Genomic DNA, 27692 nt, shown 5'->3' with positions numbered 1-27692 from the left:
ACTTTAAACATATCATTTTATCTTTAAAAGTGATTTTCCACATACAAATGTGAATTGTAGTTCAAAGAGGCAACATTTGAAAACGGACCATTTTTTTCGTTTCTGAAGCATGTCGTAAGGGGGGGTGGTTATCTCTTTCACAAAAAAATGGGCGTTTTTGATTGAACAATAAAGGCCTCCAAATGTTATTTTATTCACTTCCCGTTGAGTAGAAACACTTTTTAAGGCCGCAGAGTGAGTAAATTGGCCATTTTCATTCACTTTTACCCATTCCAAAAATCTTCTTTTTAAGACCCCTGGAAGCTTGAAAATTACTTTAAACATCTAATTTTATCTCTAAAAGTGATTATCCACATACAAATGTGAATTGTAGTTCAAAGACGCAACATTTGAAAATGGACCATTTTTTTAGTTTCTGAAGCATGTCGTAAGGGGGGGGTGGTTATCTCTTTCATCAAAAATCTGGCGTTTTTGATTGAACAATAAAGGCCTCCAAATGTTATTTAATTCACTTCCCGTGGAGGAGAAACACTTTTTAAGGCCTCAGAATGAGTAAATTGGCCATTTCCATTCACTTTTACCCATTCCTCAAATCTTGTGTTTAAGGCCCCTGGAAGCATGAAAATCACTTTAAACATATCATTTTATCTTTAAAAGTGATTTTCCACATACAAATGTGAATTGTAGTTCAAAGAGGCAACATTTGAAAATGGACCATTTTTTTAGTTTCTGAAGCATGTCATAAGGGGGGTGGTTATCTCTTTCATCAAAAATCGGGCGTTTTTGATTGAACAATAAAGGCCTCCAAATGTTATTTAATTCACTTCCCGTGGAGTAGAAACACTTTTTAAGGCCGCAGAGTGAGTAAATTGGCCATTTTCATTCACTTTTACCCATTCCAAAAATCTTGCGTTTAAGACCCCTGGACGCATGAAAATCACTTGAAATATATCATTTTATCTCTAAAAGTGATAATCCACATACAAATGTGAATTGTAGTTCAAAGATGCAACATTTGAAAAGGAACCATTTTTTTCGTTTCTGAAGCATGTCGTAAGGGGGGGTGGTTATCTCTTTCATCAAAAATCAGGCATTTTTGATTGAACAATAAAGGCCTACAAATGGTATTTAATTCACTTTCTGGGGTGGAGAAAAACTTTTTAAGGCCTCAGAGTGAATAAATTGGCCATTTTCATTCACGTTTTCCCATTCCTCAAATCTTGTGTTTAGGGCCCGGGGAAGCTTGAAAATCACTTCAAACATCTAATTTTATCTCTAAAAGTGATTATCCACGTACAAATGTGAATTGTAGTTCAAAGACGCAACATTTGAAAATGGACCATTTTTTTCGTTTCTGAAGCATGTCGTAAGGGGGGGTGGTTATCTCTTTCATCAAAAATCCGGCGTTTTTGATTGAACAATAAAGGCCTCCAAATGTTATTTAATTCACTTCCCGTGGAGGAGAAACACTTTTTAAGGCCTCAGAATGAGTAAATTGGCCTTTTCTATTCACTTTTACCCATTCCAAAAATCTTGTGTTTAAGGCCCATGGAAGCATGAAAATCACTTTAAACATATCATTTTATCTTTAAAAGTGATTTTCCACATACAAATGTGAATCGTAGTTCAAAGAGGCAACATTTGAAAATGGACCATTTTTTTTGTTTCTGAAGCATGTCATAAGGGGGGGTGGTTATCTCTTTCATCAAAAATCGGGCGTTTTTGATTGAACAATAAAGGCCTACAAATGTTATTTAATTCACTTCCCGTGGAGGAGAAACACTTTTTAAGGCCTCAGAATGAGTACATTGGCCATTTCCATTCACTTTTACCCATTCCTCAAATCTTGTGTTTAAGGCCCCTGGAAGCATGAAAATCACTTTAAACATATCATTTTCTCTTTAAAAGTGATTTTCCACATACAAATGTGAATTGTAGTTCAAAGAGGCAACATTTGAAAACGGACCATTTTTTTCGTTTCTGAAGCATGTCGTAAGGGGGAGTGGTTATCTCTTTCACCAAAAAATGGGCGTTTTTGATTGAACAATAAAGGCCTCCAAATGTTATTTAATTCACTTCCCGTGGAGTAGAAACACTTTTTAAGGCCGCAGAGTGAGTAAATTGGCCATTTTCATTCACTTTTACCCATTCCAAAAATCTTGTGTTTAAGACCCCTGGACGCATGAAAATCACTTTAAACATATCATTTTATCTCTAAAAGTGATAATCCACATACAAATGTGAATTGTAGTTCAAAGATGCAACATTTGAAAAGGAACCATTTTTTTCGTTTCTGAAGCATGTCGTAAGGGGGGGTGGTTATCTGTTTCATCAAAAATCGGGCATTTTTGATTGAACAATAAAGGCCTACAAATGTTATTTAATTCACTTTCTGGGGTGGAGAAAAACTTTTTAAGGCCTCAGAGTGAATAAATTGGCCATTTTCATTCACGTTTTCCCATTCCTCAAATCTTGTGTTTAGGGCCCGGGGAAGCTTGAAAATCACTTCAAACATCTAATTTTATCTCTAAAAGTGATTATCCACGTACAAATGTGAATTGTAGTTCAAAGACGCAACATTTGAAAACGGACCATTTTTTGCGTTTCTGAAGCATGTCGTAAGGGGGGGTGCTTATCTCTTTCACCAAAAAATGGGCGTTTTTGATTGAACAATAAAGGCCTCCAAATGTTATTTTATTCACTTCCCGTGGAGTAGAAACACTTTTTAAGGCCGCAGAGTGAGTAAATTGGCCATTTTCATTCACTTTTAACCATTTCTCATATCTTTTGTTTAGGGCCCCTGGAAGCTTGAAAATCACTTTAAACATCTAATCTTATCTCTAAAAGTGATTATCCACGTACAAATGTGAATTGTAGTTCAAAGACGCAACATTTGAAAATGGACCATTTTTTTCGTTTCTGAAGCATGTCGTAAGGGGGGGTGGTTATCTCTTTCACCAAAAATCGGGGGTTTTTGCTTGAACAATAAAGGCCTCCAAATGGTATTTTATTCACTTCCCGTGGAGTAGAAATACTTTTTAAGGCCGCAGAGTGAGTAAATTGGCCATTTTCATTCACTTTTACCCATTCCAAAAATCTTGTGTTTAAGACCCCTGGAAGCTTGAAAATTACTTTAAACATCTAATTTTATCTCTAAAAGTGATTATCCACATACAAATGTGAATTGTAGTTCAAAGACGCAACATTTGAAAATGGACCATTTTTTTCGTTTCTGAAGCATGTCGTAAGGGGGGTGGTTATCTCTTTCATCAAAAATCTGGCGTTTTTGATTGAACAATAAAGGCCTACAAATGTTATTTAATTCGCTTCCCGTGGAGTAGAAACACTTTTTAAGGCTGCAGAGTGGGTAAATTGGCCATTTTCATTCACTTTTAACCATTTCTCATATCTTTTGTTTAGGGCCCCTGGAAGCTTGAAAATCACTTTAAACATCTAATCTTATCTCTAAAAGTGATTATCCACGTACAAATGTGAATTGTAGTTCAAAGACGCAACATTTGAAAATGGACCATTTTTTTCGTTTCTGAAGCATGTCGTAAGGGGGGGTGGTTATCTCTTTCACCAAAAATCGGGGGTTTTTGCTTGAACAATAAAGGCCTCCAAATGTTATTTTATTCACTTCCCGTGGAGAAGAAACACTTTTTAAGGCCGCAGAGTGAGTAAATTGGCCATTTTCATTCACTTTTACCCATTCCAAAAATCTTGTTTTTAAGACCCCTGGAAGCTTGAATATTACTTTAAACATCTAATTTTATCTCTAAAAGTGATTATCCACATACAAATGTGAATTGTAGTTCAAAGACGCAACATTTGAAAATGGACCATTTTTTTAGTTTCTGAAGCATGTCGTAAGGGGGGTGGTTATCTCTTTCATCAAAAATCTGGCGTTTTTGATTGAACAATAAAGGCCTCCAAATGTTATTTAATTCACTTCCCGTGGAGGAGAAACACTTTTTAAGGCCTCAGAATGAGTAAATTGGCCATTTCCATTCACTTTTACCCATTCCTCAAATCTTGTGTTTAAGGCCCCTGGAAGCATGAAAATCACTTTAAACATATCATTTTATCTTTAAAAGTGATTTTCCACATACAAATGTGAATTGTAGTTCAAAGAGGCAACATTTGAAAATGGACCATTTTTTTAGTTTCTGAAGCATGTCATAAGGGGGGGTGGTTATCTCTTTCATCAAAAATCGGGCGTTTTTGATTGAACAATAAAGGCCTACAAATGGTATTTAAATCGCTTCCCGTGGAGTAGAAACACTTTTTAAGGCCGCAGAGTGAGTAAATTGGCCATTTTCATTCACTTTTACCCATTCCAAAAATCTTGCGTTTAAGACCCCTGGACGCATGAAAATCACTTGAAATATATCATTTTATCTCTAAAAGTGATAATCCACATACAAATGTGAATTGTAGTTCAAAGATGCAACATTTGAAAAGGAACCATTTTTTTCGTTTCTTAAGCATGTCGTAAGGGGGGGTGGTTATCTCTTTCATCAAAAATCAGGCATTTTTGATTGAACAATAAAGGCCTACAAATGGTATTTAATTCACTTTCTGGGGTGGAGAAAAACTTTTTAAGGCCTCAGAGTGAATAAATTGGCAATTTTCATTCACGTTTTCCCATTCCTCAAATCTTGTGTTTAGGGCTCGGGGAAGCTTGAAAATCACTTCAAACATCTAATTTTATCTCTAAAAGTGATTATCCACGTACAAATGTGAATTGTAGTTCAAAGACGCAACATTTGAAAATGGACCATTTTTTTCGTTTCTGAAGCATGTCGTAAGGGGGGGTGGTTATCTCTTTCATCAAAAATCCGGCGTTTTTGATTGAACAATAAAGGCCTCCAAATGTTATTTAATTCACTTTCTGGGGTGGAGAAAAACTTTTTAAGGCCTCAGAGTGAATAAATTGGCCATTTTCATTCACGTTTTCCCATTCCTCAAATCTTGTGTTTAGGGCCCGGGGAAGCTTGAAAATCACTTCAAACATCTAATTTTATCTCTAAAAGTGATTATCCACGTACAAATGTGAATTGTAGTTCAAAGACGCAACATTTGAAAATGGACCATTTTTTTCGTTTCTGAAGCATGTCGTAAGGGGGGGTGGTTATCTCTTTCATCAAAAATCCGGCGTTTTTGATTGAACAATAAAGGCCTCCAAATGTTATTTAATTCACTTCCCGTGGAGGAGAAACACTTTTTAAGGCCTCAGAATGAGTAAATTGGCCTTTTCTATTCACTTTTACCCATTCCAAAAATCTTGTGTTTAAGGCACATGGAAGCATGAAAATCACTTTAAACATATCATTTTATCTTTAAAAGTGATTTTCCACATACAAATGTGAATCGTAGTTAAAAAGAGGCAACATTTGAAAATGGACCATTTTTTTTTGTTTCTGAAGCATGTCATAAGGGGGGGTGGTTATCTCTTTCATCAAAAATCGGGCGTTTTTGATTGAACAATAAAGGCCTACAAATGTTATTTAATTCACTTCCCGTGGAGGAGAAACACTTTTTAAGGCCTCAGAATGAGTACATTGGCCATTTCCATTCACTTTTACCCATTCCTCAAATCTTGTGTTTAAGGCCCCTGGAAGCATGAAAATCACTTTAAACATATCATTTTATCTTTAAAAGTGATTTTCCACATACAAATGTGAATTGTAGTTCAAAGAGGCAACATTTGAAAACGGACCATTTTTTTCGTTTCTGAAGCATGTCGTAAGGGGGGGTGGTTATCTCTTTCACAAAAAAATGGGCGTTTTTGATTGAACAATAAAGGCCTCCAAATGTTATTTTATTCACTTCCCGTGGAGTAGAAACACTTTTTAAGGCCGCAGAGTGAGTAAATTGGCCATTTTCATTCACTTTTACCCATTCCAAAAATCTTCTTTTTAAGACCCCTGGAAGCTTGAAAATTACTTTAAACATCTAATTTTATCTCTAAAAGTGATTATCCACATACAAATGTGAATTGTAGTTCAAAGACGCAACATTTGAAAATGGACCATTTTTTTAGTTTCTGAAGCATGTCGTAAGGGGGGGTGGTTATCTCTTTCATCAAAAATCCGGCGTTTTTGATTGAACAATAAAGGCCTACAAATGTTATTTAATTCACTTCCCGTGGAGGAGAAACACTTTTTAAGGCCTCAGAATGAGTAAATTGGCCTTTTCTATTCACTTTTACCCATTCCAAAAATCTTGTGTTTAAGGCCCATGGAAGCATGAAAATCACTTTAAACATATCATTTTATCTTTAAAAGTGATTTTCCACATACAAATGTGAATCGTAGTTCAAAGAGGCAACATTTGAAAATGGACCATTTTTTTTTGTTTCTGAAGCATGTCATAAGGGGGGGTGGTTATCTCTTTCATCAAAAATCGGGGGTTTTTGATTGAACAATAAAGGCCTCCAAATGTTATTTAATTCACTTCCCGTGGAGGAGAAACACTTTTTAAGGCCTCAGAATGAGTAAATTGGCCATTTCCATTCACTTTTACCCATTCCTCAAATCTTGTGTTTAAGGCCCCTGGAAGCATGAAAATCACTTTAAACATATCATTTTATCTTTAAAAGTGATTTTCCACATACAAATGTGAATTGTAGTTCAAAGAGGCAACATTTGAAAATGGACCATTTTTTAAGTTTCTGAAGCATGTCATAAGGGGGGGTGGTTATCTCTTTCATCAAAAATCGGGCATTTTTGATTGAACAATAAAGGCCTACAAATGGTATTTAAATCGCTTCCCGTGGAGTAGAAACACTTTTTAAGGCCGCAGAGTGAGTAAATTGGCCATTTTCATTCACTTTTACCCATTCCAAAAATCTTGCGTTTAAGACCCCTGGACGCATGAAAATCACTTGAAATATATCATTTTATCTCTAAAAGTGATAATCCACATACAAATGTGAATTGTAGTTCAAAGATGCAACATTTGAAAAGGAACCATTTTTTTCGTTTCTTAAGCATGTCGTAAGGGGGGGTGGTTATCTCTTTCATCAAAAATCAGGCATTTTTGATTGAACAATAAAGGCCTACAAATGGTATTTAATTCACTTTCTGGGGTGGAGAAAAACTTTTTAAGGCCTCAGAGTGAATAAATTGGCAAATTTCATTCACGTTTTCCCATTCCTCAAATCTTGTGTTTAGGGCCCGGGGAAGCTTGAAAATCACTTCAAACATCTAATTTTATCTCTAAAAGTGATTATCCACGTACAAATGTGAATTGTAGTTCAAAGACGCAACATTTGAAAATGGACCATTTTTTTCGTTTCTGAAGCATGTCGTAAGGGGGGGTGGTTATCTCTTTCATCAAAAATCCGGCGTTTTTGATTGAACAATAAAGGCCTCCAAATGTTATTTAATTCACTTCCCGGGGAGGAGAAACACTTTTTAAGGCCTCAGAATGAGTAAATTGGCCTTTTCTATTCACTTTTACCCATTCCAAAAATCTTGTGTTTAAGGCCCATGGAAGCATGAAAATCACTTTAAACATATCATTTTATCTTTAAAAGTGATTTTCCACATACAAATGTGAATCGTAGTTCAAAGAGGCAACATTTGAAAATGGACCATTTTTTTTTGTTTCTGAAGCATGTCATAAGGGGGGGTGGTTATCTCTTTCATCAAAAATCGGGCGTTTTTGATTGAACAATAAAGGCCTACAAATGTTATTTAATTCACTTCCCGTGGAGGAGAAACACTTTTTAAGGCCTCAGAATGAGTACATTGGCCATTTCCATTCACTTTTACCCATTCCTCAAATCTTGTGTTTAAGGCCCCTGGAAGCATGAAAATCACTTTAAACATATCATTTTATCTTTAAAAGTGATTTTCCACATACAAATGTGAATTGTAGTTCAAAGAGGCAACATTTGAAAACGGACCATTTTTTTCGTTTCTGAAGCATGTCGTAAGGGGGAGTGGTTATCTCTTTCACCAAAAAATGGGTGTTTTTGATTGAACAATAAAGGCCTCCAAATGTTATTTTATTCACTTCCCGTGGAGTAGAAACACTTTTTAAGGCCGCAGAGTGAGTAAATTGGCCATTTTCATTCACTTTTACCCATTCCAAAAATCTTGTGTTTAAGACCCCTGGACGCATGAAAATCACTTTAAACATATCATTTTATCTCTAAAAGTGATAATCCACATGCAAATGTGAATTGTAGTTCAAAGATGCAACATTTGAAAAGGAACCATTTTTTTCGTTTCTGAAGCATGTCGTAAGGGGGGGGGGTGGTTATCTCTTTCATCAAAAATCGGGCATTTTTGATTGAACAATAAAGGCCTCCAAATGTTATTTTATTCACTTCCCGTGGAGTAGAAACACTTTTTAAGGCCGCAGAGTGAGTAAATTGGCCATTTTCATTCACTTTTACCCATTCCAAAAATCTTCTTTTTAAGACCCCTGGAAGCTTGAAAATTACTTTAAACATCTAATTTTATCTCTAAAAGTGATTATCCACATACAAATGTGAATTGTAGTTCAAAGACGCAACATTTGAAAATGGACCATTTTTTTAGTTTCTGAAGCATGTCGTAAGGGGGGGGTGGTTATCTCTTTCATCAAAAATCTAGCGTTTTTGATTGAACAATAAAGTCCTCCAAATGTTATTTAATTCACTTCCCGTGGAGGAGAAACACTTTTTAATGCCTCAGAATGAGTAAATTGGCCATTTCCATTCACTTTTACCCATTCCTCAAATCTTGTGTTTAAGGCCCCTGGAAGCATGAAAATCACTTTAAACATATCATTTTATCTTTAAAAGTGATTTTCCACATACAAATGTGAATTGTAGTTCAAAGAGGCAACATTTGAAAATGGACCATTTTTTTAGTTTCTGAAGCATGTCATAAGGGGGGGTGGTTATCTCTTTCATCAAAAATCGGGCGTTTTTGATTGAACAATAAAGGCCTACAAATGGTATTTAAATCGCTTCCCGTGGAGTAGAAACACTTTTTAAGGCCGCAGAGTGAGTAAATTGGCCATTTTCATTCACTTTTACCCATTCCAAAAATCTTGCGTTTAAGACCCCTGGACGCATGAAAATCACTTGAAATATATCATTTTATCTCTAAAAGTGATAATCCACATACAAATGTGAATTGTAGTTCAAAGATGCAACATTTGAAAAGGAACCATTTTTTTCGTTTCTTAAGCATGTCGTAAGGGGGGTGGTTATCTCTTTCATCAAAAATCAGGCATTTTTGATTGAACAATAAAGGCCTACAAATGGTATTTAATTCACTTTCTGGGGTGGAGAAAAACTTTTTAAGGCCTCAGAGTGAATAAATTGGCAATTTTCATTCACGTTTTCCCATTCCTCAAATCTTGTGTTTAGGGCCCGGGGAAGCTTGAAAATCACTTCAAACATCTAATTTTATCTCTAAAAGTGATTATCCACGTACAAATGTGAATTGTAGTTCAAAGATGCAACATTTGAAAATGGACCATTTTTTTCGTTTCTGAAGCATGTCGTAAGGGGGGGTGGTTATCTCTTTCATCAAAAATCCGGCGTTTTTGATTGAACAATAAAGGCCTCCAAATGTTATTTAATTCACTTTCTGGGGTGAAGAAAAACTTTTTAAGGCCTCAGAGTGAATAAATTGGCCATTTTCATTCACGTTTTCCCATTCCTCAAATCTTGTGTTTAGGGCCCGGGGAAGCTTGAAAATCAGTTCAAACATCTAATTTTATCTCTAAAAGTGATTATCCACGTACAAATGTGAATTGTAGTTCAAAGACGCAACATTTGAAAATGGACCATTTTTTTCGTTTCTGAAGCATGTCGTAAGGGGGGGTGGTTATCTCTTTCATCAAAAATCCGGCGTTTTTGATTGAACAATAAAGGCCTCCAAATGTTATTTAATTCACTTCCCGTGGAGGAGAAACACTTTTTAAGGCCTCAGAATGAGTAAATTGGCCTTTTCTATTCACTTTTACCCATTCCAAAAATCTTGTGTTTAAGGCCCATGGAAGCATGAAAATCACTTTAAACATATCATTTTATCTTTAAAAGTGATTTTCCACATACAAATGTGAATCGTAGTTCAAAGAGGCAACATTTGAAAATGGACCATTTTTTTTTGTTTCTGAAGCATGTCATAAGGGGGGGTGGTTATCTCTTTCATCAAAAATCGGGCGTTTTTGATTGAACAATAAAGGCCTACAAATGTTATTTAATTCACTTCCCGTGGAGGAGAAACACTTTTTAAGGCCTCAGAATGAGTACATTGGCCATTTCCATTCACTTTTACCCATTCCTCAAATCTTGTGTTTAAGGCCCCTGGAAGCATGAAAATCACTTTAAACATATCATTTTATCTTTAAAAGTGATTTTCCACATACAAATGTGAATTGTAGTTCAAAGAGGCAACATTTGAAAACGGACCATTTTTTTCGTTTCTGAAGCATGTCGTAAGGGGGAGTGGTTATCTCTTTCACCAAAAAATGGGTGTTTTTGATTGAACAATAAAGGCCTCCAAATGTTATTTTATTCACTTCCCGTGGAGTAGAAACACTTTTTAAGGCCGCAGAGTGAGTAAATTGGCCATTTTCATTCACTTTTACCCATTCCAAAAATCTTGTGTTTAAGACCCCTGGACGCATGAAAATCACTTTAAACATATCATTTTATCTCTAAAAGTGATAATCCACATACAAATGTGAATTGTAGTTCAAAGATGCAACATTTGAAAAGGAACCATTTTTTTCGTTTCTGAAGCATGTCGTAAGGGGGGGGTGGTTATCTCTTTCATCAAAAATCGGGCATTTTTGATTGAACAATAAAGGCCTACAAATGTTATTTAATTCACTTTCTGGGGCGGAGAAAAACTTTTAAAGGCCTCAGAGTGAATAAATTGGCCATTTTCATTCACGTTTTCCCATTCCTCAAATCTTGTGTTTAGGGCCCGGGGAAGCTTGAAAATCACTTCAAACATCTAATTTTATCTCTAAAAGTGATTATCCACGTACAAATGTGAATTGTAGTTCAAAGACGCAACATTTGAAAACGGACCATTTTTTTCGTTTCTGAAGCATGTCGTAGGGGGGGGTGGTTATCTCTTTCACCAAAAAATGGGCGTTTTTGATTGAACAATAAAGGCCTCCAAATGTTATTTTATTCACTTCCCGTGGAGTAGAAACACTTTTTAAGGCCGCAGAGTGGGTAAATTGGCCATTTTCATTCACTTTTAACCATTTCTCATATCTTTTGTTTAGGGCCCCTGGAAGCTTGAAAATCACTTTAAACATCTAATCTTATCTCTAAAAGTGATTATCCACGTACAAATGTGAATTGTAGTTCAAAGACGCAACATTTGAAAATGGACCATTTTTTTCGTTTCTGAAGCATGTCGTAAGGGGGGGGTGGTTATCTCTTTCACCAAAAATCGGGGGGTTTTGCTTGAACAATAAAGGCCTCCAAATGTTATTTTATTCACTTCCCGTGGAGAAGAAACACTTTTTAAGGCCGCAGAGTGAGTAAATTGGCCATTTTCATTCACTTTTACCCATTCCAAAAATCTTGTGTTTAAGACCCCTGGACGCATGAAAATCACTTTAAACATATCATTTTATCTCTAAAAGTGATAATCCACATACAAATGTGAATTGTAGTTCAAAGATGCAACATTTGAAAAGGAACCATTTTTTTCGTTTCTGAAGCATGTCGTAAGGGGGGGGTGGTTATCTCTTTCATCAAAAATCGGGCATTTTTGATTGAACAATAAAGGCCTACAAATGTTATTTAATTCACTTTCTGGGGCGGAGAAAAACTTTTAAAGGCCTCAGAGTGAATAAATTGGCCATTTTCATTCACGTTTTCCCATTCCTCAAATCTTGTGTTTAGGGCCCGGGGAAGCTTGAAAATCACTTCAAACATCTAATTTTATCTCTAAAAGTGATTATCCACGTACAAATGTGAATTGTAGTTCAAAGACGCAACATTTGAAAACGGACCATTTTTTTCGTTTCTGAAGCATGTCGTAGGGGGGGGTGGTTATCTCTTTCACCAAAAAATGGGCGTTTTTGATTGAACAATAAAGGCCTCCAAATGTTATTTTATTCACTTCCCGTGGAGTAGAAACACTTTTTAAGGCCGCAGAGTGGGTAAATTGGCCATTTTCATTCACTTTTACCCATTCCTCAAATCTTGTGTTTAAGGCCCCTGGAAGCATGAAAATCACTTTAAACATATCATTTTATCTTTAAAAGTGATTTTCCACATACAAATGTGAATTGTAGTTCAAAGAGGCAACATTTGAAAATGGACCATTTTTTTAGTTTCTGAAGCATGTCATAAGGGGGGGTGGTTATCTCTTTCATCAAAAATCGGGCGTTTTTGATTGAACAATAAAGGCCTACAAATGGTATTTAAATCGCTTCCCGTGGAGTAGAAACACTTTTTAAGGCCGCAGAGTGAGTAAATTGGCCATTTTCATTCACTTTTACCCATTCCAAAAATCTTGCGTTTAAGACCCCTGGACGCATGAAAATCACTTGAAATATATCATTTTATCTCTAAAAGTGATAATCCACATACAAATGTGAATTGTAGTTCAAAGATGCAACATTTGAAAAGGAACCATTTTTTTCGTTTCTTAAGCATGTCGTAAGGGGGGGTGGTTATCTCTTTCATCAAAAATCAGGCATTTTTGATTGAACAATAAAGGCCTACAAATGGTATTTAATTCACTTTCTGGGGTGGAGAAAAACTTTTTAAGGCCTCAGAGTGAATAAATTGGCAATTTTCATTCACGTTTTCCCATTCCTCAAATCTTGTGTTTAGGGCCCGGGGAAGCTTGAAAATCACTTCAAACATCTAATTTTATCTCTAAAAGTGATTATCCACGTACAAATGTGAATTGTAGTTCAAAGATGCAACATTTGAAAATGGACCATTTTTTTCGTTTCTGAAGCATGTCGTAAGGGGGGGTGGTTATCTCTTTCATCAAAAATCCGGCGTTTTTGATTGAACAATAAAGGCCTCCAAATGTTATTTAATTCACTTTCTGGGGTGGAGAAAAACTTTTTAAGGCCTCAGAGTGAATAAATTGGCCATTTTCATTCACGTTTTCCCATTCCTCAAATCTTGTGTTTAGGGCCCGGGGAAGCTTGAAAATCAGTTCAAACATCTAATTTTATCTCTAAAAGTGATTATCCACGTACAAATGTGAATTGTAGTTCAAAGACGCAACATTTGAAAATGGACCATTTTTTTCGTTTCTGAAGCATGTCGTAAGGGGGGGTGGTTATCTCTTTCATCAAAAATCCGGCGTTTTTGATTGAACAATAAAGGCCTCCAAATGTTATTTAATTCACTTCCCGTGGAGGAGAAACACTTTTTAAGGCCTCAGAATGAGTAAATTGGCCTTTTCTATTCACTTTTACCCATTCCAAAAATCTTGTGTTTAAGGCCCATGGAAGCATGAAAATCACTTTAAACATATCATTTTATCTTTAAAAGTGATTTTCCACATACAAATGTGAATCGTAGTTCAAAGAGGCAACATTTGAAAATGGACCATTTTTTTTTGTTTCTGAAGCATGTCATAAGGGGGGGTGGTTATCTCTTTCATCAAAAATCGGGCGTTTTTGATTGAACAATAAAGGCCTACAAATGTTATTTAATTCACTTCCCGTGGAGGAGAAACACTTTTTAAGGCCTCAGAATGAGTACATTGGCCATTTCCATTCACTTTTACCCATTCCTCAAATCTTGTGTTTAAGGCCCCTGGAAGCATGAAAATCACTTTAAACATATCATTTTATCTTTAAAAGTGATTTTCCACATACAAATGTGAATTGTAGTTCAAAGAGGCAACATTTGAAAACGGACCATTTTTTTCGTTTCTGAAGCATGTCGTAAGGGGGAGTGGTTATCTCTTTCACCAAAAAATGGGTGTTTTTGATTGAACAATAAAGGCCTCCAAATGTTATTTTATTCACTTCCCGTGGAGTAGAAACACTTTTTAAGGCCGCAGAGTGAGTAAATTGGCCATTTTCATTCACTTTTACCCATTCCAAAAATCTTGTGTTTAAGACCCCTGGACGCATGAAAATCACTTTAAACATATCATTTTATCTCTAAAAGTGATAATCCACATACAAATGTGAATTGTAGTTCAAAGATGCAACATTTGAAAAGGAACCATTTTTTTCGTTTCTGAAGCATGTCGTAAGGGGGGGGTGGTTATCTCTTTCATCAAAAATCGGGCATTTTTGATTGAACAATAAAGGCCTACAAATGTTATTTAATTCACTTTCTGGGGCGGAGAAAAACTTTTAAAGGCCTCAGAGTGAATAAATTGGCCATTTTCATTCACGTTTTCCCATTCCTCAAATCTTGTGTTTAGGGCCCGGGGAAGCTTGAAAATCACTTCAAACATCTAATTTTATCTCTAAAAGTGATTATCCACGTACAAATGTGAATTGTAGTTCAAAGACGCAACATTTGAAAACGGACCATTTTTTTCGTTTCTGAAGCATGTCGTAGGGGGGGGTGGTTATCTCTTTCACCAAAAAATGGGCGTTTTTGATTGAACAATAAAGGCCTCCAAATGTTATTTTATTCACTTCCCGTGGAGTAGAAACACTTTTTAAGGCCGCAGAGTGGGTAAATTGGCCATTTTCATTCACTTTTAACCATTTCTCATATCTTTTGTTTAGGGCCCCTGGAAGCTTGAAAATCACTTTAAACATCTAATCTTATCTCTAAAAGTGATTATCCACGTACAAATGTGAATTGTAGTTCAAAGACGCAACATTTGAAAATGGACCATTTTTTTCGTTTCTGAAGCATGTCGTAAGGGGGGGGTGGTTATCTCTTTCACCAAAAATCGGGGGGTTTTGCTTGAACAATAAAGGCCTCCAAATGTTATTTTATTCACTTCCCGTGGAGAAGAAACACTTTTTAAGGCCGCAGAGTGAGTAAATTGGCCATTTTCATTCACTTTTACCCATTCCAAAAATCTTGTGTTTAAGACCCCTGGACGCATGAAAATCACTTTAAACATATCATTTTATCTCTAAAAGTGATAATCCACATACAAATGTGAATTGTAGTTCAAAGATGCAACATTTGAAAAGGAACCATTTTTTTCGTTTCTGAAGCATGTCGTAAGGGGGGGGTGGTTATCTCTTTCATCAAAAATCGGGCATTTTTGATTGAACAATAAAGGCCTACAAATGTTATTTAATTCACTTTCTGGGGCGGAGAAAAACTTTTAAAGGCCTCAGAGTGAATAAATTGGCCATTTTCATTCACGTTTTCCCATTCCTCAAATCTTGTGTTTAGGGCCCGGGGAAGCTTGAAAATCACTTCAAACATCTAATTTTATCTCTAAAAGTGATTATCCACGTACAAATGTGAATTGTAGTTCAAAGACGCAACATTTGAAAACGGACCATTTTTTTCGTTTCTGAAGCATGTCGTAGGGGGGGGTGGTTATCTCTTTCACCAAAAAATGGGCGTTTTTGATTGAACAATAAAGGCCTCCAAATGTTATTTTATTCACTTCCCGTGGAGTAGAAACACTTTTTAAGGCCGCAGAGTGGGTAAATTGGCCATTTTCATTCACTTTTAACCATTTCTCATATCTTTTGTTTAGGGCCCCTGGAAGCTTGAAAATCACTTTAAACATCTAATCTTATCTCTAAAAGTGATTATCCACGTACAAATGTGAATTGTAGTTCAAAGACGCAACATTTGAAAATGGACCATTTTTTTCGTTTCTGAAGCATGTCGTAAGGGGGGGGTGGTTATCTCTTTCACCAAAAATCGGGGGGTTTTGCTTGAACAATAAAGGCCTCCAAATGGTATTTTATTCACTTCCCGTGGAGAAGAAACACTTTTTAAGGCCGCAGAGTGAGTAAATTGGCCATTTTCATTCACTTTTACCCATTCCAAAAATCTTGTTTTTAAGACCCCTGGAAGCTTGAAAATTACTTTAAACATCTAATTTTATCTCTAAAAGTGATTATCCACATACAAATGTGAATTGTAGTTCAAAGACGCAACATTTGAAAATGGACCATTTTTTTAGTTTCTGAAGCATGTCGTAAGGGGGGGGTGGTTATCTCTTTCATCAAAAATCTGGCGTTTTTGATTGAACAATAAAGGCCTCCAAATGTTATTTAATTCACTTCCCGTGGAGGAGAAACACTTTTTAAGGCCTCAGAATGAGTAAATTGGCCATTTCCATTCACTTTTACCCATTCCTCAAATCTTGTGTTTAAGGCCCCTGGAAGCATGAAAATCACTTTAAACATCTCATTTTTTTCTTTAAAAGTGATTTTCCACGTACAAATGTGAATTGTAGTTCAAAGACGCAACATTTGAAAATGGACCATTTTTTTCGTTTCTGAAGCATGTCGTAAGGGGGGTGGTTATCTCTTTTGTCAAAAATCTGGTGTTTTCGCTTGAACAATAAAGACCTCCAAATGTTATTTTATTCACTTGCCGTGGAGGAGAAACACTTTTTAAGGCCGCAGAGTGAGTAAATTGGCCATTTTCATTCACTTTTACCCATTTCTCAAATCTTGTGTTTAGGGCCCCTGGAAGCTTGAAAATCACTTTAAACATCTAATCTTATCTCTAAAAGTGATTATCCACGTACAAATGTGAATTGTAGTTCAAAGAGGCAACATTTGAAAACCGACCATTTTTTTCGTTTCTGAAGCATGTCGTAAGGGGGGGTGGTTATCTCTTTCACCAAAAAATGGGCGTTTTTGATTGAACAATAAAGGCCTCCAAATGTTATTTTATTCACTTCCCGTGGAGTAGAAACACTTTTTAAGGCCGCAGAGTGACTAAATTGGCCATTTTCATTCACTTTTACCCATTCCTCAAATCTTGTGTTTAAGGCCCCTGGAAGCATGAAAATCCCTTTAAACATATAATTTTATCTTTAAAAGTGATTTTCCACATACAAATGTGAATTGTAGTTCAAAGAGGCAACATTTGAAAACGGACCATTTTTTTCGTTTCTGAAGCATGTCGTAAGGGGGGGTGGTTATCTCTTTCACCAAAAATTGGGGGTTTTTGCTTGAACAATAAAGGCCTCCAAATGTTATTTTATTCACTTCCCGTGGAGAAGAAACAGTTTTTAAGGCCACAGAGTGAGTAAATTGGCCATTTTCATTCACTTTTACCCATTCCAAAAATCTTGTTTTTAAGACCCCTGGAAGCTTGAAAATTACTTTAAACATCTAATTTTATCTCTAAAAGTGATTATCCACATACAAATGTGAATTGTAGTTCAAAGACGCAACATTTGAAAATGGACCATTTTTTTCGTTTCTGAAGCATGTCGTAAGGGGGGTGGTTATCTCTTTCATCAAAAATCTGGCGTTTTTGATTGAACAATAAAGGCCTACAAATGTTATTTAATTCGCTTCCCGTGGAGTAGAAACACTTTTTAAGGCTGCAGAGTGAGTAAATTGGTTATTTTCATTCACTTTTACCCATTCCTCAAATCTTGTGTTTGAGGCCCCTAGAAGCATGAAAATCACTTTAAACATCTCATTTTATCTTTAAAAGTGATAATCCACATACAAATGTGAATTGTAGTTCAAAGATGCAACATTTGAAAAGGAACCATTTTTTTCGTTTCTGAAGCATGTCGTAAGGGGGGGTGGTTATCTCTTTCATCAAAAATCGGGCATTTTTGATTGAACAATAAAGGCCTACAAATGTTATTTAATTCACTTTCTGGGGTGGAGAAAAACTTTTTAAGGCCTCAGAGTGAATAAATTGACCATTTTCATTCACGTTTTCCCATTCCTCAAATCTTGTGTTTAGGGCCCGGGGAAGCTTGAAAATCACTTCAAACATCTAATTTTATCTCTAAAAGTGATTATCCACGTACAAATGTGAATTGTAGTTCAAAGACGCAACATTTGAAAACGGACCATTTTTTGCGTTTCTGAAGCATGTCGTAAGGGGGGGTGCTTATCTCTTTCACCAAAAAATGGGCGTTTTTGATTGAACAATAAAGGCCTCCAAATGTTATTTTATTCACTTCCCGTGGAGTAGAAACACTTTTTAAGGCCGCAGAGTGAGTAAATTGGCCATTTTCATTCACTTTTAACCATTTCTCATATCTTTTGTTTAGGGCCCCTGGAAGCTTGAAAATCACTTTAAACATCTACTCTTATCTCTAAAAGTGATTATCCACGTACAAATGTGAATTGTAGTTCAAAGACGCAACATTTGAAAATGGACCATTTTTTTCGTTTCTGAAGCATGTCGTAAGGGGGGGTGGTTATCTCTTTCACCAAAAATCGGGGGTTTTTGCTTGAACAATAAAGGCCTCCAAATGTTATTTTATTCACTTCCCGTGGAGAAGAAACACTTTTTAAGGCCGCAGAGTGAGTAAATTGGCCATTTTCATTCACTTTTACCCATTCCAAAAATCTTGTTTTTAAGACCCCTGGAAGCTTGAAAATTACTTTAAACATCTAATTTTATCTCTAAAAGTGATTATCCACATACAAATGTGAATTGTAGTTCAAAGACGCAACATTTGAAAATGGACCATTTTTTTAGTTTCTGAAGCATGTCGTAAGGGGGGGTGGTTATCTCTTTCATCAAAAATCTGGCGTTTTTGATTGAACAATAAAGGCCTCCAAATGTTATTTAATTCGCCTTCCGTGGAGTAGAAATACTTTTCAAGGCCGCAGAGTGAGTAAATTGGCCATTTTCATTCACTTTTACCCATTCCAAAAATCTTGTGTTTAGGGCCCCTGGAAGCTTGAAAATCACTTTAAACATCTAATCTTATCTCTAAAAGTGATTTTCCATGTACAAATGTGAATTGTAGTTCAAAGACGCAACATTTGAAAATGGACCATTTTTTTAGTTTCTGAAGCATGTCGTAAGGGGGGGTGGTTATCTCTTTCATTAAAAATCGGGCGTTTTTGATTGAACAATAAAGGCCTACAAATGTTATTTAATTCGCTTCCCGTGGAGTAGAAATACTTTTTAAGGCGGCAGAGTGAGTAAATTGGCCATTTTTATTCACTTTTACCCATTCCTCAAATCTTGTGTTTAAGGCCCCTGGAAGCATGAAAATTACTTTAAACATCTCATTTTTTCTTTAAAAGTGATTTTCCACGTACAAATGTGAATTGTAGTTCAAAGAGGCAACATTTGAAAACGGACCATTTTTTTCGTTTCTGAAGCATGTGGTAAGGGGGGGTGCTTATCTCTTTCACCAAAAATCGGGGGGTTTTGCTTGAACAATAAAGGCCTCCAAATGTTATTTTATTCACTTCCCGTGGAGAAGAAACACTTTTTAAGGCCACAGAGTGAGTAAATTGGCCATTTTCATTCACTTTTACTCATTCCAAAAATCTTGTTTTTAAGACCCCTGGAAGCTTGAAAATTACTTTAAACATCTAATTTTATCTCTAAAAGTGATTATTCACATACAAATCTGAATTGTAGTTCAAAGACGCAACATTTGAAAATGGACCATTTTTTTCGTTTCTGAAGCATGTCGTAAGGGGGGGTGGTTATCTCTTTCATCAAAAATCTGGCATTTTTGATTGAACAATAAAGGCCTCCAAATGTTATTTAATTCACTTCCCGTGGAGGAGAAACACTTTTTAAGGCCTCAGAATGAGTAAATTGGCCATTTCCATCCACTTTTACCCATTCCTCAAATCTTGTGTTTAAGGCCCCTGGAAGCATGAAAATCACTTTAAACATATCATTTTATCTTTAAAAGTGATTTTCCACATACAAATGTGAATTGTAGTTCAAAGAGGCAACATTTGAAAATGGACCATTTTTTTAGTTTCTGAAGCATGTCATAAGGGGGCTGGTTATCTCTTTCATCAAAAATCGGCGTTTTTGATTGAACAATAAAGGCCTCCAAGTGTTATTTTATTCACTTCCCGTGGAGAAGAAATACTTTTTAAGGCCGCAGAGTGAGTAAATTGGCCATTTTCATTCACTTTTACCCATTCCAAAAATCTTGTTTTTAAGACCCCTGGAAGCTTGAAAATTACTTTAAACATCTAATTTTATCTCTAAAAGTGATTATCCACATACAAATGTGAATTGTAGTTCAAAGAGGCAACATTTGAAAATGGACCATTTTTTTAGTTTCTGAAGCATGTCATAAGGGGGGTGGTTATCTCTTTCATCAAAAATCGGCGTTTTTGATTGTACAATAAAGGCCTACAAATGTTATTTAATTCGCTTCCCGTGGAGTAGAAACACTTTTTAAGGCCGCAGAGTGAGTAAATTGGTTATTTTCATTCACTTTTACCCATTCCAAAAATCTTGTGTTTAAGACCCCTGGACGCATGAAAATCACTTTAAACATATCATTTTATCTCTAAAAGTGATAATCCACATACAAATGTGAATTGTAGTTCAAAGATGCAACATTTGAAAAGGAACCATTTTTTTCGTTTCTGAAGCATGTCGTCAGAGGGGGTGGTTATCTCTTTCACCAAAAATCGGGGGTTTTTGATTGAACAATAAAGGCCTACAAATGTTATTTAATTCACTTCCCGTGGAGGAGAAACACTTTTTAAGGCCTCAGAATGAGTACATTGGCCATTTCCATTCACTTTTACCCATTCCTCAAATCTTGTGTTTAAGGCCCCTGGAAGCATGAAAATCACTTTAAACATATCATTTTATCTTTAAAAGTGATTTTCCACATACAAATGTGAATTGTAGTTCAAAGAGGCAACATTTGAAAACGGACCATTTTTTTCGTTTCTGAAGCATGTCGTAAGGGGGAGTGGTTATCTCTTTCACCAAAAAATGGGTGTTTTTGATTGAACAATAAAGGCCTCCAAATGTTATTTTATTCACTTCCCGTGGAGTAGAAACACTTTTTAAGGCCGCAGAGTGAGTAAATTGGCCATTTTCATTCACTTTTACCCATTCCAAAAATCTTGTGTTTAAGACCCCTGGACACATGAAAATCACTTTAAACATATCATTTTATCTCTAAAAGTGATAATCCACATACAAATGTGAATTGTAGTTCAAAGATGCAACATTTGAAAAGGAACCATTTTTTTCGTTTCTGAAGCATGTCGTAAGGGGGGGTGGTTATCTCTTTCATCAAAAATCGGGCATTTTTGATTGAACAATAAAGGCCTACAAATGTTATTTAATTCACTTTCTGGGGTGGAGAAAAACTTTTTAAGGCCTCAGAGTGAATAAATTGGCCATTTTCATTCACGTTTTCCCATTCCTCAAATCTTGTGTTTAGGGCCCGGGGAAGCTTGAAAATCACTTCAAACATCTAATTTTATCTCTAAAAGTGATTATCCACGTACAAATGTGAATTGTAGTTCAAAGACGCAACATTTGAAAACGGACCATTTTTTTCGTTTCTGAAGCATGTCGTAAGGGGGGGGTGGTTATCTCTTTCACCAAAAAATGGGCGTTTTTGATTGAACAATAAAGGCCTCCAAATGTTATTTTATTCACTTCCCGTGGAGTAGAAACACTTTTTAAGGCCGCAGAGTGGGTAAATTGGCCATTTTCATTCACTTTTAACCATTTCTCATATCTTTTGTTTAGGGCCCCTGGAAGCTTGAAAATCACTTTAAACATCTAATCTTATCTCTAAAAGTGATTATCCACGTACAAATGTGAATTGTAGTTCAAAGACGCAACATTTGAAAATGGACCATTTTTTTCGTTTCTGAAGCATGTCGAAAGGGGGGGTGGTTATCTCTTTCACCAAAAATCGGGGGGTTTTGCTTGAACAATAAAGGCCTCCAAATGTTATTTTATTCACTTCCCGTGGAGAAGAAACACTTTTTAAGGCCGCAGAGTGAGTAAATTGGCCATTTTCATTCACTTTTACCCATTCCAAAAATCTTGTTTTTAAGACCCCTGGAAGCTTGAAAATTACTTTAAACATCTAATTTTATCTCTAAAAGTGATTATCCACATACAAATGTGAATTGTAGTTCAAAGACGCAACATTTGAAAATGGACCATTTTTTTAGTTTCTGAAGCATGTCGTAAGGGGGGGGTGGTTATCTCTTTCATCAAAAATCTGGCGTTTTTGATTGAACAATAAAGGCCTCCAAATGTTATTTAATTCACTTCCCGTGGAGGAGAAACACTTTTTAAGGCCTCAGAATGAGTAAATTGGCCATTTCCATTCACTTTTACCCATTCCTCAAATCTTGTGTTTAAGGCCCCTGGAAGCATGAAAATCACTTTAAACATCTCATTTTTTTCTTTAAAAGTGATTTTCCACGTACAAATGTGAATTGTAGTTCAAAGACGCAACATTTGAAAATGAACCATTTTTTGCGTTTCTGAAGCATGTCGTAAGGGGGGGTGGTTATCTCTTTCACCAAAAAACGGGTGTTTTTGATTGAACAATAAAGGCCTCCAAATGTTATTTTATTCACTTCCCGTGGAGTAGAAACACTTTTTAAGGCCGCAGAGTGACTAAATTGGCCATTTTCATTCACTTTTACCCATTCCTCAAATCTTGTGTTTAAGGCCCCTGGAAGCATGAAAATCCCTTTAAACATATAATTTTATCTTTAAAAGTGATTTTCCACATACAAATGTGAATTGTAGTTCAAAGAGGCAACATTTGAAAACGGACCATTTTTTTCGTTTCTGAAGCATGTCGTAAGGGGGGGTGGTTATCGCTTTCACCAAAAATCGGGGGTTTTTGCTTGAACAATAAAGGCCTTCAAATGGTATTTTATTCACTTCCCGTGGAGAAGAAACAATTTTTAAGGCCACAGAGTGAGTAAATTGGCCATTTTCATTCACTTTTACCCATTCCAAAAATCTTGTTTTTAAGACCCCTGGAAGCTTGAAAATTACTTTAAACATCTAATTTTATCTCTAAAAGTGATTATCCACATACAAATGTGAATTGTAGTTCAAAGACGCAACATTTGAAAATGGACCATTTTTTTAGTTTCTGAAGCATGTCGTAAGGGGGGTGGTTATCTCTTTCATCAAAAATCTGGCGTTTTTGATTGAACAATAAAGGCCTACAAATGTTATTTAATTCGCTTCCCGTGGAGTAGAAACACTTTTTAAGGCTGCAGAGTGAGTAAATTGGTTATTTTCATTCACTTTTACCCATTCCTCAAATCTTGTGTTTGAGGCCCCTAGAAGCATGAAAATCACTTTAAACATCTCATTTTATCTTTAAAAGTGATAATCCACATACAAATGTGAATTGTAGTTCAAAGATGCAACATTTGAAAAGGAACCATTTTTTTCGTTTCTGAAGCATGTCGTAAGGGGGGGTGGTTATCTCTTTCATCAAAAATCGGGCATTTTTGATTGAACAATAAAGGCCTACAAATGTTATTTAATTCACTTTCTGGGGTGGAGAAAAACTTTTTAAGGCCTCAGAGTGAATAAATTGACCATTTTCATTCACGTTTTCCCATTCCTCAAATCTTGTGTTTAGGGCCCGGGGAAGCTTGAAAATCACTTCAAACATCTAATTTTATCTCTAAAAGTGATTATCCACGTACAAATGTGAATTGTAGTTCAAAGACGCAACATTTGAAAACGGACCATTTTTTGCGTTTCTGAAGCATGTCGTAAGGGGGGGTGCTTATCTCTTTCACCAAAAAATGGGCGTTTTTGATTGAACAATAAAGGCCTCCAAATGTTATTTTATTCACTTCCCGTGGAGTAGAAACACTTTTTAAGGCCGCAGAGTGAGTAAATTGGCCATTTTCATTCACTTTTAACCATTTCTCATATCTTTTGTTTAGGGCCCCTGGAAGCTTGAAAATCACTTTAAACATCTAATCTTATCTCTAAAAGTGATTATCCACGTACAAATGTGAATTGTAGTTCAAAGACGCAACATTTGAAAATGGACCATTTTTTTCGTTTCTGAAGCATGTCGTAAGGGGGGGTGGTTATCTCTTTCACCAAAAATCGGGGGTTTTTGCTTGAACAATAAAGGCCTCCAAATGTTATTTTATTCACTTCCCGTGGAGAAGAAACACTTTTTAAGGCCGCAGAGTGAGTAAATTGGCCATTTTCATTCACTTTTACCCATTCCAAAAATCTTGTGTTTAGGGCCCCTGGAAGCTTGAAAATCACTTTAAACATCTAATCTTATCTCTAAAAGTGATTTTCCATGTACAAATGTGAATTGTAGTTCAAAGACGCAACATTTGAAAATGGACCATTTTTTTAGTTTCTGAAGCATGTCGTAAGGGGGGGTGGTTATCTCTTTCATCAAAAATCGGGCGTTTTTGATTGAACAATAAAGGCCTACAAATGTTATTTAATTCGCTTCCCGTGGAGTAGAAATACTTTTTAAGGCCGCAGAGTGAGTAAATTGGCCATTTTCATTCACTTTTACCCATTCCTCAAATCTTGTGTTTAAGGCCCCTGGAAGCATGAAAATTACTTTAAACATCTCATTTTTTCTTTAAAAGTGATTTTCCACCTACAAATGTGAATTGTAGTTCAAAGAGGCAACATTTGAAAACGGACCATTTTTTTCGTTTCTGAAGCATGTCGTAAGGGGGGGTGGTTATCTCTTTCACCAAAAATCGGGGGGTTTTGCTTGAACAATAAAGGCCTCCAAATGTTATTTTATTCACTTCCCGTGGAGAAGAAACACTTTTTAAGGCCACAGAGTGAGTAAATTGGCCATTTTCATTCACTTTTACTCATTCCAAAAATCTTGTTTTTAAGACCCCTGGAAGCTTGAAAATTACTTTAAACATCTAATTTTATCTCTAAAAGTGATTATTCACATACAAATGTGAATTGTAGTTCAAAGACGCAACATTTGAAAATGGACCATTTTTTTCGTTTCTGAAGCATGTCGTAAGGGGGGGTGGTTATCTCTTTCATCAAAAATCTGGCATTTTTGATTGAACAATAAAGGCCTCCAAATGTTATTTAATTCACTTCCCGTGGAGGAGAAACACTTTTTAAGGCCTCAGAATGAGTAAATTGGCCATTTCCATCCACTTTTACCCATTCCTCAAATCTTGTGTTTTAGGCCCCTGGAAGCATGAAAATCACTTTAAACATATCATTTTATCTTTAAAAGTGATTTTCCACATACAAATGTGAATTGTAGTTCAAAGAGGCAACATTTGAAAATGGACTTTTTTTTTAGTTTCTGAAGCATGTCATAAGGGGGCTGGTTATCTCTTTCATCAAAAATCGGCGTTTTTGATTGAACAATAAAGGCCTCCAAGTGTTATTTTATTCACTTCCCGTGGAGAAGAAACACTTTTTAAGGCCGCAGAGTGAGTAAATTGGCCATTTTCATTCACTTTTACCCATTCCAAAAATCTTGTTTTTAAGACCCCTGGAAGCTTGAAAATTACTTTAAACATCTAATTTTATCTCTAAAAGTGATTATCCACATACAAATGTGAATTGTAGTTCAAAGAGGCAACATTTGAAAATGGACCATTTTTTTAGTTTCTGAAGCATGTCATAAGGGGGGTGGTTATCTCTTTCATCAAAAATCGGCGTTTTTGATTGAACAATAAAGGCCTACAAATGTTATTTAATTCGCTTCCCGTGGAGTAGAAACACTTTTTAAGGCCGCAGAGTGAGTAAATTGGTTATTTTCATTCACTTTTACCCATTCCAAAAATCTTGTGTTTAAGACCCCTGGACGCATGAAAATCACTTTAAACATATCATTTTATCTCTAAAAGTGATAATCCACATACAAATGTGAATTGTAGTTCAAAGATGCAACATTTGAAAAGGAACCATTTTTTTCGTTTCTGAAGCATGTCGTAAGAGGGGGTGGTTATCTCTTTCATCAAAAATCGGGCATTTTTGATTGAACAATAAAGGCCTACAAATGTTATTTAATTCACTTCCCGTGGAGGACAAACACTTTTTAAGGCCGCAGAGTGAGTAAATTGGCCATTTTCATTCACGTTTTCCCATTCCTCAAATCTTGTGTTTAGGGCCCGGGGAAGCTTGAAAATCACTTCAAACATCTAATTTTATCTCTAAAAGTGATTATCCACGTACAAATGTGAATTGTAGTTCAAAGACGCAACATTTGAAAATGGACCATTTTTTTCGTTTCTGAAGCATGTCGTAAGGGGGGGTGGTTATCTCTTTCACCAAAAATCGGGGGTTTTTGCTTGAACAAGAAAGGCCTCCAAATGTTATTTTATTCACTTCCTGTGGAGAAGAAACACTTTTTAAGGCCGCAGAGTGAGTAAATTGGCCATTTTCATTCACTTTTACCCATTCCAAAAATCTTGTTTTTAAGACCCCTAAGAAGCTTGAAAATTACTTTAAACATCTAATTTTATCTCTAAAAGTGATTATCCACATACAAATGTGAATTGTAGTTCAAAGACGCAACATTTGAAAATGGACCATTTTTTTAGTTTCTGAAGCATGTCGTAAGGGGGGGTGGTTATCTCTTTCATCAAAAATCTGGCGTTTTTGATTGAACAATAAAGGCCTCCAAATGTTATTTAATTCACTTCGCGTGGAGGACAAACACTTTTTAAGGCCTCAGAATGAGTAAATTGGCCATTTTCATTCACTTTTACCCATTCCTCAAATCTTGTGTTTAAGGCCCTGGAAGCATGAAAATCCCTTTAAACATATCATTTTATCTTTAAAAGTGATTTTCCACATACAAATGTGAATTGTAGTTCAAAGAGGCAACATTTGAAAATGGACCATTTTTTTAGTTTCTGAAGCATGTCATAAGGGGGGGTGGTTATCTCTTTCATCAAAAATCGGGCGTTTTTGATTGAACAATCAAGGCCTACAAATCTTATTTAAATCGCCGCTTCCCGTGGAGAAGAAACACTTTTTAAGGCCGCAGAGTGAGAAAATTGGCCATTTTCATTCACTTTTACCCATTCCAAAAATCTTCCGTTTAAGACCCCTGGACGCATGAAAATCACTTTAAATATATCATTTTATCTCTAAAAGTGATAATCCACATACAAATGTGAATTGTAGTTCAAAGATGCAACATTTGAAAAGGAACCATTTTTTTTTCGTTTCTGAAGCATGTCGTAAGGGGGGTGGTTATCTCTTTCATCAAAAATCAGGCATTTTTGATTGAACAATAAAGGCCTACAAATGTTATTTAATTAACTTTCTGGGGTGGAGAAAAACTTTTTAAGGCCTCAGAGTGAATAAATTGGCCATTTTCATTCACGTTTTCCCATTCCTCAAATCTTGTGTTTAGGGCCCGGGGAAGCTTGAAAATCACTTCAAACATCTAATTGTATCTCTAAGAGTGATTATCCACGTACAAATGTGAATGTAGTTCAAAGACGCAACATTTGAAAATGGACCATTTTTTAGTTTCTGAAGCATGTCGTAAGGGGGGTGGTTATCTCTTTCATCAAAAATCCGGCGTTTTTGATTGAACAATAAAGGCCTCCAAATGTTATTTAATTCACTTCCCGTGGAGGAGAAACACTTTTTAAGGCCTCAGAATGAGTAAATTGGCCATTTCCATTCACTTTTACCCATTCCTCAAATATTGTGTTTAAGGCCCCTGGAAGCATGAAAATCACTTTAAACATATCATTTTATCTTTAAAAGTGATTTTCCACATACAAATGTGAATTGTAGTTCAAAGAGGCAACATTTGAAAACGGACCATTTTTTTCGTTTCTGAAGCATGTCGTAAGGGGGAGTGGTTATCTCTTTC

Source organism: Triturus cristatus, chromosome 10, assembly GCF_964204655.1.
Source record: "Triturus cristatus chromosome 10, aTriCri1.1, whole genome shotgun sequence".
In the NCBI taxonomy this organism is placed as follows: domain Eukaryota; kingdom Metazoa; phylum Chordata; class Amphibia; order Caudata; family Salamandridae; genus Triturus; species Triturus cristatus.
Note: the sequence above shows the minus strand (reverse complement) of the source record.